Consider the following 16,825-nt stretch of genomic DNA (forward strand, 5'->3'; position numbering starts at 1 on the left):
CTGAAGTACTTCAATCAAATATTTTCAATCCCATTTATTTCCTAACTCGCTTATCCAAAAGGCCATTTCTGCAAAGATTACAAGCAGCAATGACAAACTCTGTCCTGCCGGTCTCACATTGAAACAGCATGTAGAGCTATAGGTATAACACTCACATTGTATTTCTCCTCAAGTAAAAACGTAGGTTGACACACAGAAATCACATTTGGCAGAGACATGCTGCTGATTCGTCAACAGACCTTCAGTTGTTTTATATGAGGAAACGATTGGAAGGCATGGACCCCAGGGTTAGCCTCAATTACCATGCTAGAGCAGTAAGCAATGCAGCATGGGACCATAGTGGTATTGATCTACCCTCAGTGGGTGAAGGATAACAATCAAAACACTCGGATACAGGCAATTCCCCTGTAACAGAATGACACTGAGACTCAGATCTTTCACTTTAAAGCACAAGGACCACTGTTAACAACTTCCACAGACAATTTTAACAAAAACACAGTTACTCGAAGAACAGTGCAGATGTCACATTTGGTTGCAGAATGACAATAAAATCGGACTCCAAATTAAGATTCAAAGATGTCTGCATAAAGAGTGGAATGTCAGCTATGATATGACACCTTGAGTTTGAAAAAATCTATTTTTGTTATACTCTTGCAAGTGACGGGGCAAGTAGCTTCACAGTTTTAGAATTGTGCAGGCTTTTTGAATGGTTTTCAATGGGCAAGAAAGTAGCACAATTGTATTTAGTGAAATTTCATCCATAAACACAAATATAATGTTTTCTATATTTTATATGACCACGTTTTCATGAATTTGATGATATAATCGTCAAGCCCATTCCAAAGACCAGGGACATGAACACAGAAGTATGATGTAGGAACGTGTTACTTGTAAGAGGTGGTTTAACACCCGATAACAGAATGATGGTAACAGATTGACATCATGGGTCATTGATCTGTAGTATATTAGAATTATGGATTTCATTCTCTTCATGGTGATATATCCTGAATTTGTACACAAAGGTAGAAAAATGTAATATCCTCCTTTGCATGTTTGGGTATTATTCTACATACTGGCTATTATTCTAATGCACTCCACCCCAAATAAAATTATCTCGCCCAGTAGAGCACAGTAGAGAACAGCACATCACAGTACTGTGCACAGCAGTAGAGTAAATTAGAGTAGGGGATAGTTCAGTAGAGTACAGCACAACGCAGTACTGTGCACAGCAGTAGAGTAAAGTAGAGTAGGGTATAGTTCAGTAGAGTACAGCACAGCGCAGTACTGTGCACAGCAGTAGAGTAAAGTAGAGTAGGGTATAGTTCAGTAGAGTACAGCACAGCGCAGTACTGTGCACATCAGTAGAGTAAAGTAGAGTAGGGGATAGTTAAGTAGAGTACAGTAGAGTACAGCACAGCGCAGTACTGTGCACAGCAGTAGAGTAAAGTAGAGTAGGGGATAGTTAAGTAGAGTACAGCACAGCACAGTACTGTGCACAGCAGTAGAGTAAAGTAGAGTAGGGGATAGTTAAGTAGAGTACAGCACAGCACAGTACTGTGCACAGCAGTAGAGTAAAGTAGAGTAGGGTATAGTTCAGTAGAGTACAGCACAGCGCAGTACTGTGCACAGCAGTAGAGTAAAGTAGAGTAGGGGATAGTTAAGTAGAGTACAGCACAGCGCAGTACTGTGCACAGCAGTAGAGTAAAGTAGAGTAGGGTATAGTTCAGTAGAGTACAGCACAGCGCAGTTCTGTGCACAGCAGTAGAGTAAAGTAGAGTAGGGTATAGTTCAGTAGAGTACAGCACAGCGCAGTACTGTGCACATCAGTAGAGTAAAGTAGAGTAGGGGATAGTTAAGTAGAGTACAGTAGAGTACAGCACAGCGCAGTACTGTGCACAGCAGTAGAGTAAAGTAGAGTAGGGGATAGTTAAGTAGAGTACAGCACAGCACAGTACTGTGCACAGCAGTAGAGTAAAGTAGAGTAGGGGATAGTTAAGTAGAGTACAGCACAGCACAGTACTGTGCACAGCAGTAGAGTAAAGTAGAGTAGGGTATAGTTCAGTAGAGTACAGCACAGCGCAGTACTGTGCACAGCAGTAGAGTAAAGTAGAGTAGGGGATAGTTCAGTAGAGTACAGCACAGCGCAGTACTGTGCACAGCAGTAGAGTAAAGTAGAGTAGGGTATAGTTCAGTAGAGTACAGCACAGCGCAGTACTGTGCACAGCAGTAGAGTAAAGTAGAGTAGGGGATAGTTCAGTAGAGTACAGCACAGCGCAGTACTGTGCACAGCAGTAGAGTAAAGTAGAGTAGGGTATAGTTCAGTAGAGTACAGCACAGCGCAGTACTGTGCACAGCAGTAGAGTAAAGTAGAGTAGGGGATAGTTAAGTAGAGTACAGCGCAGTACTGTGCACAGCAGTAGAGTAAAGTAGAGTAGGGGATAGTTAAGTAGAGTACAGCACAGCGCAGTACTGTGCACAGCAGTAGAGTAAAGTAGAGTAGGGGATAGTTCAGTAGAGTACAGCACAGCGCAGTACTGTGCACAGCAGTAGAGTAAAGTAGAGTAGGGGATAGTTCAGTAGAGTACAGCACAGCGCAGTACTGTGCACAGCAGTAGAGTAAAGTAGAGTAGGGGATAGTTCAGTAGAGTACAGCACAGCGCAGTACTGTGCACAGCAGTAGAGTAAAGTAGAGTAGGGGATAGTTAAGTAGAGTACAGTAGAGTACAGCACAGCGCAGTACTGTGCACAGCAGTAGAGTAAAGTAGAGTAGGGTATAGTTCAGTAGAGTACAGCACAGCACAGTGCTGTGCACAGCAGTAGAGTAAAGTAGAGTAGGGTATAGTTCAGTAGAGTACAGCACAGCGCAGTACTGTGCACAGCAGTAGAGTAAAGTAGAGTAGGGGATAGTTAAGTAGAGTACAGCACAGCGCAGTACTGTGCACAGCAGTAGAGTAAAGTAGAGTAGGGGATAGTTCAGTAGAGTACAGCACAGCGCAGTACTGTGCACAGCAGTAGAGTAAAGTAGAGTAGGGGATAGTTCAGTAGAGTACAGCACAGCGCAGTACTGTGCACAGCAGTAGAGTAAAGTAGAGTAGGGGATAGTTCAGTAGAGTACAGCACAGCGCAGTACTGTGCACAGCAGTAGAGTAAAGTAGAGTAGGGGATAGTTAAGTAGAGTACAGTAGAGTACAGCACAGCGCAGTACTGTGCACAGCAGTAGAGTAAAGTAGAGTAGGGTATAGTTCAGTAGAGTACAGCACAGCACAGTGCTGTGCACATCAGTAGAGTAAAGTAGAGTAGGGGATAGTTAAGTAGAGTACAGTAGAGTACAGCACAGCGCAGTACTGTGCACAGCAGTAGAGTAAAGTAGAGTAGGGGATAGTTAAGTAGAGTACAGCACAGCACAGTACTGTGCACAGCAGTAGAGTAAAGTAGAGTAGGGGATAGTTAAGTAGAGTACAGCACAGCACAGTACTGTGCACAGCAGTAGAGTAAAGTAGAGTAGGGTATAGTTCAGTAGAGTACAGCACAGCGCAGTACTGTGCACAGCAGTAGAGTAAAGTAGAGTAGGGGATAGTTCAGTAGAGTACAGCACAGCGCAGTACTGTGCACAGCAGTAGAGTAAAGTAGAGTAGGGTATAGTTCAGTAGAGTACAGCACAGCGCAGTACTGTGCACAGCAGTAGAGTAAAGTAGAGTAGGGGATAGTTCAGTAGAGTACAGCACAGCGCAGTACTGTGCACAGCAGTAGAGTAAAGTAGAGTAGGGTATAGTTCAGTAGAGTACAGCACAGCGCAGTACTGTGCACAGCAGTAGAGTAAAGTAGAGTAGGGGATAGTTAAGTAGAGTACAGCGCAGTACTGTGCACAGCAGTAGAGTAAAGTAGAGTAGGGGATAGTTAAGTAGAGTACAGCACAGCGCAGTACTGTGCACAGCAGTAGAGTAAAGTAGAGTAGGGGATAGTTCAGTAGAGTACAGCACAGCGCAGTACTGTGCACAGCAGTAGAGTAAAGTAGAGTAGGGGATAGTTCAGTAGAGTACAGCACAGCGCAGTACTGTGCACAGCAGTAGAGTAAAGTAGAGTAGGGGATAGTTCAGTAGAGTACAGCACAGCGCAGTACTGTGCACAGCAGTAGAGTAAAGTAGAGTAGGGGATAGTTAAGTAGAGTACAGTAGAGTACAGCACAGCGCAGTACTGTGCACAGCAGTAGAGTAAAGTAGAGTAGGGTATAGTTCAGTAGAGTACAGCACAGCACAGTGCTGTGCACAGCAGTAGAGTAAAGTAGAGTAGGGTATAGTTCAGTAGAGTACAGCACAGCGCAGTACTGTGCACAGCAGTAGAGTAAAGTAGAGTAGGGGATAGTTAAGTAGAGTACAGCACAGCGCAGTACTGTGCACAGCAGTAGAGTAAAGTAGAGTAGGGGATAGTTCAGTAGAGTACAGCACAGCGCAGTACTGTGCACAGCAGTAGAGTAAAGTAGAGTAGGGGATAGTTCAGTAGAGTACAGCACAGCGCAGTACTGTGCACAGCAGTAGAGTAAAGTAGAGTAGGGGATAGTTCAGTAGAGTACAGCACAGCGCAGTACTGTGCACAGCAGTAGAGTAAAGTAGAGTAGGGGATAGTTAAGTAGAGTACAGTAGAGTACAGCACAGCGCAGTACTGTGCACAGCAGTAGAGTAAAGTAGAGTAGGGTATAGTTCAGTAGAGTACAGCACAGCACAGTGCTGTGCACAGCAGTAGAGTAAAGTAGAGTAGGGTATAGTTCAGTAGAGTACAGCACAGCGCAGTACTGTGCACAGCAGTAGAGTAAAGTAGAGTAGGGTATAGTTCAGTACAGTTTAGTACAGTAGAGTACACTTTAGTACAGTGCATTATAGTATGGTACATTACAGTATAATACAGTAGATTATACTCTACTCTAGTGTGCTCTACTGTACTGACCTATACTCGACTCTACTTGTCTTTACTGTACTGAACACGCTTAGAAAAACAGGTTCCAAAGGGTTCTTCAGCTGTCCCCATTGGAAAAACATTTTTGGTTACAGGTATAACCCTTTTGGGCATCCATGGAGAACTCTCTTTGGAAAGGGTTCTACATAGAACCCAAAAACCTGGTGTGTCACGCCCTGGTCTAAGTATTTTGTGTTTTTCTTCATGTATTGGGTCAGGCCAGGGTGTGGCATGGAGTTTTTGTATTGTGGTGTGTTTTGTCTTGGGGTTTTGGTGTGTATGTATTTGGGATTGTAGCTAGTGGGGTTATCTAGCAAAGTCTATGGCTGTCTGGAGTGGTTCTCAATCAGAGGCAGGTGCTTATCGTTGTCTCTGATTGGGAACCATATTTAGGCAGCCATATTCTTTGAGTTTGTCGTGGGTGATTGTCCTTAGTCTCTTGATGTCCTTAGTCTCTTGATGTCCTTAGTCTCTTGATGTCCTTAGTCTCTTGATGTCCTTAGTCTCTTGATGTCCTTAGTCTCTTGATGTCCTTAGTCTCTTGATGTCCTTAGTCTCTTGATGTCCTTAGTCTCTTGATGTCCTTAGTCTCTTGATGTCCTTAGTCTCTTGATGTCCTTAGTCTCTTGATGTCCTTAGTCTGTGTTAGTTTGCACCAGTTAAGGCTGTTTCGGTTTTCACTACGTTTATTGTTTTGTAGAGTTTGTGTTTTGGATTCGTGTTACGTTGTGTGATTAAACATGGATCGCAATATACACGCTGCAGTTTGGTCCGACTCTCCTTCACCACATGAAAACCGTGACATGGTGTCACGTTCGGACCTTTATTTCCTTTGTTTTGTCATTATTTAGTATGGTCAGGGCGCAAGTTGGGTGGGCAGTCTGTTTGTTTTTCTATGTTTTGGGGTATTTCTATGTTTCGGCTTAGTATGGTTCTCAATCAGAGGCAGGTGTCATTAGTTGTCTCTGATTGAGAATCATACTTAGGTAGCCTGGGTTTCACTGTGTGTTTGGGAGGTGATTGTTCCTGCCTCTGTACCAGATAGGACTGTTTAGGTTTTCCATGTTTATTGTTTTGTAGTGTTCATGTGTACATTTCCGTATTAAAAGAATCATGGACACTTACCACGCCGCATATTGGTCCTCTGATCCTTTTCGCCTCTCCTCTTCGGAGAGGACTCTTCTTTATTTAGGCTAGCCATAACAAAGGGGTTGAATACTTATTGACTTAAGACATTTCAGCTTTTCTTTTTTAATTAATTTGCAAACATTTCTAAAAACATAATTCCACTTTCACATTATGGGGTATTGTGTGTAGGGCAGTGACACAACATCTGAATATAATCCATTAAATTCAGGCTGTAACACAACAACATGTGGAAAAAGTCAAGGGATGTGAATACTTTCTGAAGGCACTGTAAGCCTTAACTTCTCAAACATATAGACTCTTAGCTTTCATATGACACCTCATTTGATGTGCTCCTATGAACTTCACATTAGTGCTCATGGGGATTTTTAAATGGAAATGCCCACCTCTGGTTTACACAAGCAAAGTGTCAGTGCTGGTTCACTGTCTACCATACAGTGTATATTATCTTATCAACAAACTGTGAAAGGAAGAGTAATATGAGCATCTTGACTGGCCACATTTTGATTCCTCTGATTCCCATCAACGCTGAGGAGTGTTTTCTGATGCATCCTATTTTCAGACAATCACTCCTATTGGATGGTAAAAATAGTGGGAGATGTGAACGTGATGTACTGCTGATTGCGGAGATTAAAATAAATATGGGAGCTCTCAGTCTGTATGGTTGATGATCCCTTCATTCTACAGAATGAGAATTAAGTTTGGATTCCTCCGGGTCCAGAACTTATTCTGGTTAGCCGAGTTAACTACTTGCGGGGTACATTATTTGTCATAGTGGGCTTACATTTTATTTTCTTAAGATCAGAACTGTATCCTTCCAAAAGCAAATCATTACAGGGAGACGAAGGGAACAGGATCCAGGATGAAAGGAAAGAGATAAAAAAAGACTGAAGAACAAAGGAAATATGTTGACAGGATCTGAGTTCTTCAAGTTGTTTGGAGACTTAGAGATAATGTACATCTGAATCACACGCAAAAAAAGTTTCAAAACTAAGTGGAAGAAGCAGCACTCCTCAATACAACATCCAAAGGTGTAGGCAGAGACACAGAGCACACATTAGAGGCCTTAATACATAGCAGCTGTCAGTAATTTCCTTACAACATATTGGAGCACATCCAATAACTCGATTACCATTAGCATTCAAGTGCAAACTGCAAGTTCAGCACAGAAGAAGCAGGTGGGTAAAAGGCAGCTTTCTGAATGTGTCGCAGCCTGGTGTTGACTGCAATGTTGCTAACCATTAACCTTTGCCTTCCTTCTCACACACAGTACTGCACATAGCATCTGACTTGGAGTATTATTCAAGGGGTAATAATAGAGATCTGTTAAAATCTCCACTATTGTTGTTATTTGAATACTGCCCAAGAATCCCCAGAACAATTATAGAAGTGGTTTCAGCAGCTCAGTGAGTTTTAACAAATATTTTAACAATTAATATTGTTGAATTAATATGTATTAATGAATTTGCACCACTTCTCCTGAGGGATTTAATAAATCCAAGGTTTTCGTGTTTGGTCCTAATGTTTAGTGCAGGAAAAGTTTACTTTAGCTTCCATTAACAAAAACAATGGATTCCCTAACTCATAATAAACAACCGCAAACTTCCTTCACACTGTATCATAAATTCTGCAACAGCAAAAAACCACCAGTGGATCTGGACAGCCTTTGAACAGAGAGCATAGACCTTCAGGTTTCTCTTGTTCTGTATCCTGGCTTTTCTCACAGAATGCTTAAAAGGAACGTCAGAGGCAAAGGCTCTTTATGCCTTTTGGAGGGTCCTCAGACATTTGGGGGAGTGTATCGGCCCACATCCTACGCATGATACCTAATGGCCTGCTATTTCCATTTCAACTCTCCTAACACTGGAAGGATCAAGCAACCACCACATTAGCATCTACCTGTGAAAATAGCATATTCACAGTGCCTTAATATATCACAATACATGCTGAGGACATTTCTCCTATATCTTTAAACATTATGAATTAGAGACATCTAAAGTTGGTCTATAAAAGCTTCTTGGCTCTCATACCAGCCATAATGTCAGGGTATGTCCACAACCTGGACTCAGGGGTAGACGTAACATAGTAAATGTAAATCCGGGAAACTCCAATTAGTATGATATGTTAAGTTTTGTTTGGTACGTATTCATTTGTGGATGTCCATCGTCCAGTTCGTATGATATGTTACAAATTTCAATTAATATCTAAATTCTTATTTTTTGCACTGACTCTCTTGCACAGGCTCAAACCACACACACGCACATACACACAGACACACACAAAACACACACACATGCATATTGACACCACACACACATACATTCACATCCCTTCACACTGTTCACTTACGCTGCTGCTACTCTGTTTATTATTTATGCCAACCACCCTACCTTCATTTTGCCTTCAGTAACCTTCTGTCTGACAAAAGTGTAACCTGTGTGAAATGGCTAGCTAGTTAGAGGTGCGCACTTGTAGCCTTTCAATCGGTGATGTCACTCGCTCTGAGACCTTGAAGCCATGGCTTTTGTGGCGCTATGTAGCGCTATAGGTAACGATGATTCGTGGTTGACTGTTGTTGATCTGGTTCAAGCCCAGGTTGAAGCAAGGAGAGGGATGGAAGCAACACCGTTACATTGGTGTCATGATCTGGATCACACAGTTGGGCTCTGCCCAGCTGCTGGGGTTGCTGCAGAGAAGGAGGTGGTGAGGGTAACCGGTGTGAAATGGCTAGCTAGTTAGCGGTGCGCATTAGTAGAGTTTCAATCGGTGACGTCACTTGCTCTGAGACCTTGAAGTAGTTGTTTCTGGATTTTGTGAAACGATAGGTAACAATGCTTCGTAGGTGACTGTCGAAGTGTTCAGAGGGTCCTTGGTTCAAGCCCAGGTTGGGGCCAGGAGAGACGGAAGCATCACTGTTATATAACCATAGCAAACGTAACATATACTAATCTGAGTGTCCCGGATTTACATTTACTAAGTCTATGAGATCAGGCTGATGTCTGTACAAACCCCATAAGCCTTATGAGACAGTATAACATGCAGATACATAATAATATAGTCCATTTAGCAGATGCTTTTATCAAAAGAAACTTACAGTCATGCATGCGTTTTACAGGTGGCCCCGGGAATCAAACACACAATTGTGGCATTGCAAGTACTATGCTCTACCAACTGAGCCATACAGGACCACATAAACATGTGTGGCCACGCCATCCAGACATGTCCCACACATACAAACTAAAGACTAAATGCAATGCTAGTCTCTAAGGGAATGAGTCATGTTGCTAAGATACCAATAGTCTGGCTGAAGAAGAAGTTTTGTGAGTGTGCTGATTATTAGATGGAGAGAAAGACAGGTAAGTGGGTGGATGGAGCTGCATCAAGGGAGATAGTGAGAGAAGGCAGACTGGTCTCATAGATCAGACGTAACATAGTAAATGTAAATTAGTACATTATGTTATGTTTGGTATGGTTACATTAGACAGAAGATTACTTAAGGCAAAAATGTCAATGGGATTGTCAGTTGGTTGGGTGGATGTATAATGCAAACATCTAGTAACCCAAAGATTGCCTGTTCAAATCTCATTTTAGATAATTAACAACTTTGCAACTGCTTACGAGATTTGATCTACTTTGCAACTATATATAATACGTTTGAGAAATTCGTATCACACTGCACGAATTGAAACTTGTAACATTTTGTACGAATAGCAATGCGTTGCATATCATATGACTAAATGACTCAAATGGAAATGGAAACGAAATGGATGAGGGCGATCCACAAATGAATACATGCCATATGAAACATAACATATCATACTAAATGGAGTGTCACAAAATTACATACAGAATCATATGAAAAGCTCTGAGACCACGTTGAAAAAGGAGGAGGTAGAGAAAGAGAAAGATAATGAAAGGGCAAAATAGATTTAGACCCACTCTGAAGGGCAAGCTGCTCGTTTGTCTTCCTCCTGAAAACCACTGCTCACTTTGGCTTGAGTACAGGGTGCTTCTACCACTGGTCTTCACATTAACAATACTAGCTGCAGTAGAGAATGATATAGCCTACAAGTACTTTTAGTCATCATCATAGATGAGCTGCCTGCTATTAGCGAACCAGGTAATTACCTGTAGGAACAAGAAGACATCAAGAGAACTTGAACTCTTCTCAGAGTCGATGCACACATTCATCAATGTCCTAGGTTAACATTCTCACACCGCTTCTGTTCTATCCATCAACCACTGCTCTTTTATTCCCCACCATTCATCATTCGGTGCACGTGACAAAAATACATGTATTTGATTTGTTAGGGGGAGCTTTGTAATTGCTCCTGTCACTGGTTATCAGGTGATCATTTCTCAACTGCTCCACTGCAGGCTCCTCAATTACTCCTCAATGACTCTTAATCAGTGGGGCGCACCACCTGCCGATAGGCTTTTAATACCACCTCTACACCACCACCACATGCGCACCGTGATGACCTCTTGAATCACCCCCTAGAACTTATACTTCCCTGTCGACACTGCTTAGACTGGGGGCTCCGGGGCTCCTGTTCGCATCAGCAGCACCATTGTGAATCAACTACCAGGTAGATATAACAAGTATTTCATGTGGTTGATTGTTGATCCAATCAATCAATTTCACTTTCTAAATTGCATCTATTGTCACCGCTTGGGCATGACAATTTTTTAATTGGCTATTGCAAGGACTTTGTTGCTCTCCAAAATCAAATAACGACTTGTCTCGGATTTATACTTCATGTGTGACTTTCATCTCCAGCACTTCAATATTCTGTCAGTTGTATTGAGAGAGCCATTTGTCTTGGATACATCTGATTGATAAATTATCACACCACGGCAGAAAAAAAGAACTGTGCTCTTGACTAGACTCTGTTAGTACACTCTTAGAAAAAAAGGTTCTATGTCGAACCTAAAAGGGTTCTTCTGCTGTCCCATAGAACCCTTTGAAGAACCCTTGTTGGTTCCAGGTACAACTCTTTTGGGTTATATGTAGAACCCTTTCCACACAGGATTCTACACGGAACCCAAAAGAGTTCTACCTGAAAACAAAAAGGGTTCTCCTATGGGGACAGCTGAAGAACCCTTTTCAAATCAAATCAAATTGTATTTGTTACATGTGCTGAATACAACAGGTATTCAACCTTACCGTGAAATGCTTACTTACTAGCCCTTAACTCTATTTCTTAAACTGCATTGTTGGTTAAGAAAATATCTATTAAATGAAATAAAAATGTAATAAAAATGTACACAATAAAATAACAATAAAAAGTGAGTAGCAGCAGTGCGGGGGGGGGTTAATGTAAGTAGTCCGGGTGGCCATTTGATTAATTGTTCAGCAGTCTTATGGCTTAGGTGTAAAAGCTGTTAAGAAGCCTTTTGGACCTAGACTTGGTGCTTCGGTACTGCTTGCCGTGCGATAGAAGAGAAAACAGTCAATGACTTGGGTGACTGGAGTCTGTGACAATATTTTGGGCCTTCCACTGACACTGCCTAGAATATACAGTGGGGCAAAAAAGTATTTAGTCAGCCACCAATTGTGCAAGTTCCCCCACTTAAAAAGATGAGAGAGGCCTGTAATTTTCATCATAGGTACACTTCAACTATGACAGACAAAATGAGAAAAAAGATCCAGAAAATCACATTGTATGATTTTTTATGAATTTGTTTGCAAATTATGGCGGAAAACCATGCCAAGCGGTGATGCAACCAGTCACGATGCTCTCGATGGTGCCACTGTAGAACTTTTTGAGGATCTGGGGAACCCTTTTTTCTAAGAGTGTACAACTTATTCATTTTTTGGGGGGGGGGGTTGTGATTAAATAGGACTTTGGAACGGCTGTCTGACTAATGTCTTATCACATTTATACCCTGCAAAGCACTAAAAACATCAAAACAAATTAGAGTGAATATGCTACAAATGTGTTCCAGTCTATTAGTGCATCCTAATCAGAATTATGATTAATCTTGTCACTTTCAATACAGACACAGCGTGTTAGTGTGCCTATCCCAACATGATGTGACAGAACATTTGATTTCAGAGGCAAAGGTCTCCACAGTAAACCTATTCTCAGCACATGGGTAATGCTTGCCTGCCCACGTTTGTTGAAGGGCATTGCTTGCATACTACAATGCACAGGTAACCTTGGAGTTTTGCCTAAACAGCAGCATGCTCTGATGAGAGGACTGTGAGGTTGGATGCCTTTGAGAGTCCCTGGCCAATCATATTCATCAGCCACGGCAAAACATGAATATTTTAGCACATCACACTAACCAAGACCAATTAAAAACATGCATACAAAGCACAAACTTAAACATGACAGATTATCAATGTTTCAAAGCAGACCTTTGTGTTACAGACATTATGCTGCTTGCTTAGCAAGTACCGCTTGCAGCTCACACTGAAGTTCAAACCCAGGACCTTTGCTTTGCTAACACATGCTCCTTGACAACAAAGCAACCATTTAAGCTATGGAATAATATCAAATGCCATAGGTCCATCTGCAACATTTCAATCTAGCTGTGGAGAAAGCTTAAGTACGTTCTTAATTCTGTTACATTTGCATTTAGCACGTTGTCTCCGTTGTGATGTCATAACTTGAGGATATTTTGGTGTCTGTTTACGATCACAGTTAGACTGGACTGGGGGTGAACTCATGGATGCCACCATTATCATCATAACTCCACGTCTATTTATTGATTATTACGGCCGTCATTGTAAAAAATAATTTGTTCTTAAATAAACCTAACATTTTCTGTATCCTATTCTACCTACCTGCAGCCCTGCAAATATTCTACACTTCTGGAAATAATAATCAATAAATAGACGTGGAGTTATGATGATAATGGTGGCATCCATGAGTTCACCCCCAGTCCAGTCTAACTGTGATTGATGCTGAGCCAATTGTGCTCCGCCCAATCACGGCCAGATGTGATGCAGCCTGGATTCGAACCAAGTACTATAGTAACGCCTCTTGCACTGAGATGCAGTGCCTTGGACAACTGCGCCACTTGGTAGCAAATCTGTAGAATAAGATTATAATCTGTGGAAGCTAGCCTACTTCAGACTGATCTCTCGTGGACATATTTGGTACCGTAGAATGTTGAATTCTAATCTAATATTTCAAATATATTTAGTAATATAATCACTTTAATTATTAAATAGTTTATCCGGACTTTCCAATTGCATAGTGTGCACCATTAAAATGTTACAAGTATGTCTGTAATGTAAAGGTACCTGAATAGACTTTCCCCATAATTAAATGTACATGATAGAAGAAGGCAGAGTTTAGTAACTTGTTCAATATTACCATCAACAAAGAAGAAATATGATAACAGTCTGGTCTCAATTTAAACAATTGTTGTGGAGGAAACATATATTACAAAGCAACAGAAACTGGCATTGACACCAAAATGTGTAATGAAAAGGTTGCATATATTTTTGGGGGATCTGCATTTACAGTGGTGAGAGAAAGTTAGTGAACTCTACGATTTTCTGCATTTCAGAATACATGTGACCTAAAATGTGATCAGATATTCATCTGAGTTCTAGTACTAGATCAAATTAACCTGATTAAACAAATATCAAATTAAAATCAATGTTTTATTTTTCCAAATAACACAAAAACAATTGTACTTTTTCATTTCTTTATTGAGCAAATAGATCCAACATTTCTTTGTCAGACACGTGAACCTCTAGATTCATCTAAAGTAGTCCAAACGCTATATATTCTTATTCCTTGTACGCAATGATTACTGATCACACTGATCACATTTTTATCAAATTTATGCAGAAGTACAGAAAATCTTAAAGGGTTCACAAACTTTATCTCACCACTGTAATTTTGAACATTTGGGGAAGTTAGAGCCATTCTGTTTATGTAGGCTAATGCATAACGTTTCTCTGTGCCATGGGCCACTAGATCCGGATGGCAATCTGTATATAGAAGTCACTGTTAATAAATATTTTTGTCTTGTAAATGCCAGAGAGAGGAATAAACATTGCAATCTGAGTAATCTGTCTGATCGTGTTAAGATTTGAGAAAGCTTGACTTTGCATCCATCTGGGTCTAATTGCATTATGATGTACAGTTGGGTCCGAAATGATTGACACCCTTGAGCAAAAATGTATGTTTAAAAAGTAAATACTGAGCTATATTGTATGCAAAAAAATGTGGGTAAATGATATTATTTTAAACTAACACAATTGCTCAAAGAAATATATTTTGTTTAACAAGTAATAAAAACAATTCTCAAAATTATTTGGGTCAAAATTATTGACACGCCTGTTTTCAATTCCTTTCGATACCCCACCTTGCAAGGAAAACGACACTGGTCATTCCAGATCCAAAAATATCCTTCATCTGCGCTTATGGTCTGCCCTCTTCAATTCAAACCACAGGTTTTCAATGGGTTTCAAGTCCGGAGACTGAGATGATGTGTGCTTGTCTTGCTGGAAGATCCACTTGCAGACAAGTTTCAGCCTCCTGGCAGAGGCAACCAGGTTTTGGGCTAAAATGTCTTGGTACTGGGTAAAGTTTGTGATTCCGTTGACCTTAACAAGGGCCCCAGGACGAGTGGAAGCAAAATAGTTGCATAACATCAAAGATCCACCACTATATTTTACAGTCGGTACGGGGTTCTTTTCTGCTCATGCATTCTCATTTCGATGCCAAAATCACCACTTGCGTGCATGGCCAAAGAGCTCCATTTACATGTCATCTGACCAAAGCAACGGGTTTTAATCCAAGTGCCTATGCCATTTAGAAAACTCCAGGTGTTTACATTTGTAGGAAGACATGACAATAGAGCTCTTTGGCCAAAATGAGAAAAGCATTAGCAGATAAAAACTCCATACCTACTGTAAAATATGGTGGTGGATCTGTATAAAGGTTTGTGCATGTTGAACATTTCACTCCATTGCATTAGTTCTCCTTTAGCGCCAAACACACTTTGTAAATCTTTGCTAATGTGTGTTCATGTTGCTAGCAATTGAGTGCATTCCTTTTTCTAAACATGTTCCACATTTCTGTATAAGATAAAATGCGAGAAGGAAGTGTGTTAAAAGTTACATTATATTGCCGACCTGTAATCACCACCGCAGATTGTTGAGGACTGATTATTTAGGACTCGCAGGTGGCGTCCACATTTGATCCACCAGGGCCCAGATGCACAAAACACTTCTTACGATAAAACTTAAAAGGCTAATAAAAAATATTTAAAAAACGTTCGTAGTGCAATTCTTAAAAATGTCTTAAAAGCCCAGTGCAGTCAAAAATGTGATTTGTTCCTTTATTTTATATATATTTCCACAGTATGAGGTTGGAATAATACTGTGACATTTTAAAATTATGATAATGCCCTTTTAGTGTAAGCGCTGTTTGAAAAGACCACCTGAAATTTCAGCCTGTTTTGGTGGGATTGAGATTTGGCCTTCCAAAGTGGCATCAACATTAGGTAAATGAGTTAATAGACCAATGAGAAAGAGATTTCCATACCTGGCCTTCCAAAGTGGCATCAACATTAGGTAAATGAGTTAATAGACCAATAAGAAAGTGATTTCCATACCTGGCCTTCCAAAGTGGCATCAACATTAGGTAAATGAGTTAATAGACCAATGAGAAAGAGATTTCCATACCTGGCCTTCCAAAGTGGCATCAACATTAGGTAAATGAGTTAATAGACCAATAAGAAAGTGATTTCCATACCTGGCCTTCCAAAGTGGCATCAACATTAGGTAAATGAGTTAATAGACCAATAAGAAAGAGATTTCCATACCTGGCCTTCCAAAGTGGCATCAACATTAGGTAAATGAGTTAATAGACCAATGAGAAAGAGATTTCCATACCTGGCCTTCCAAAGTGGCATCAACATTAGGTAAATGAGTTAATAGACCAATAAGGAAGAGATTTCCATACCTGGCCTTCCAAAGTGGCATCAACATTAGGTAAATGAGTTAATAGACCAATGAGAAAGAGATTTCCATACCTGGCCTTCCAAAGTGGCATCAACATTAGGTAAATGAGTTAATAGACCAATAAGAAAGTGATTTCCATACCTGGCCTTCCAAAGTGGCATCAACATTAGGTAAATGAGTTAATAGACCAATAAGAAAGAGATTTCCATACCTGGCCTTCCAAAGTGGCATCAACATTAGGTAAATGAGTTAATAGACCAATAAGAAAGTGATTTACATACCTGGCCTTCCAAAGTGGCATCAACATTAGGTAAATGAGTTAATAGACCAATAAGAAAGAGATTTCCATACCTGGCCTTCCAAAGTGGCATCAACATTAGGTAAATGAGTTAATAGACCAATAAGAAAGTGATTTCCATACCTGGCCTTCCAAAGTGGCATCAACATTAGGTAAATGAGTTAATAGACCAATAAGAAAGAGATTTCCAAACCTCTTTGACAATAACAGCTCATTTTCAGTTTCCCCCTCCCCACTCAGACCACTCCTACACAGTCCTAGCAAAATTATTCAGTGAGAAATTGCCCTTTACCAAGAAGCTATTTTAGTTTATATTTGATCATTTTAATTGAAACCAATCATAGTTAGGTACTTAATTGTTATCCAGAAATGATTTGATATTGTGATCAAAATGGCTGCATTGGATCTTTAAGAATTCACGATTTTCTTAACAACTTCTCAAATATCTTCTTACGAATCATCTTCTTAAGATGATTGTCACTAGGCAACTGAGCTAG

Source organism: Oncorhynchus keta, chromosome 5 (genome assembly GCF_023373465.1).
Source record: "Oncorhynchus keta strain PuntledgeMale-10-30-2019 chromosome 5, Oket_V2, whole genome shotgun sequence".
NCBI lineage: Eukaryota > Metazoa > Chordata > Actinopteri > Salmoniformes > Salmonidae > Oncorhynchus > Oncorhynchus keta.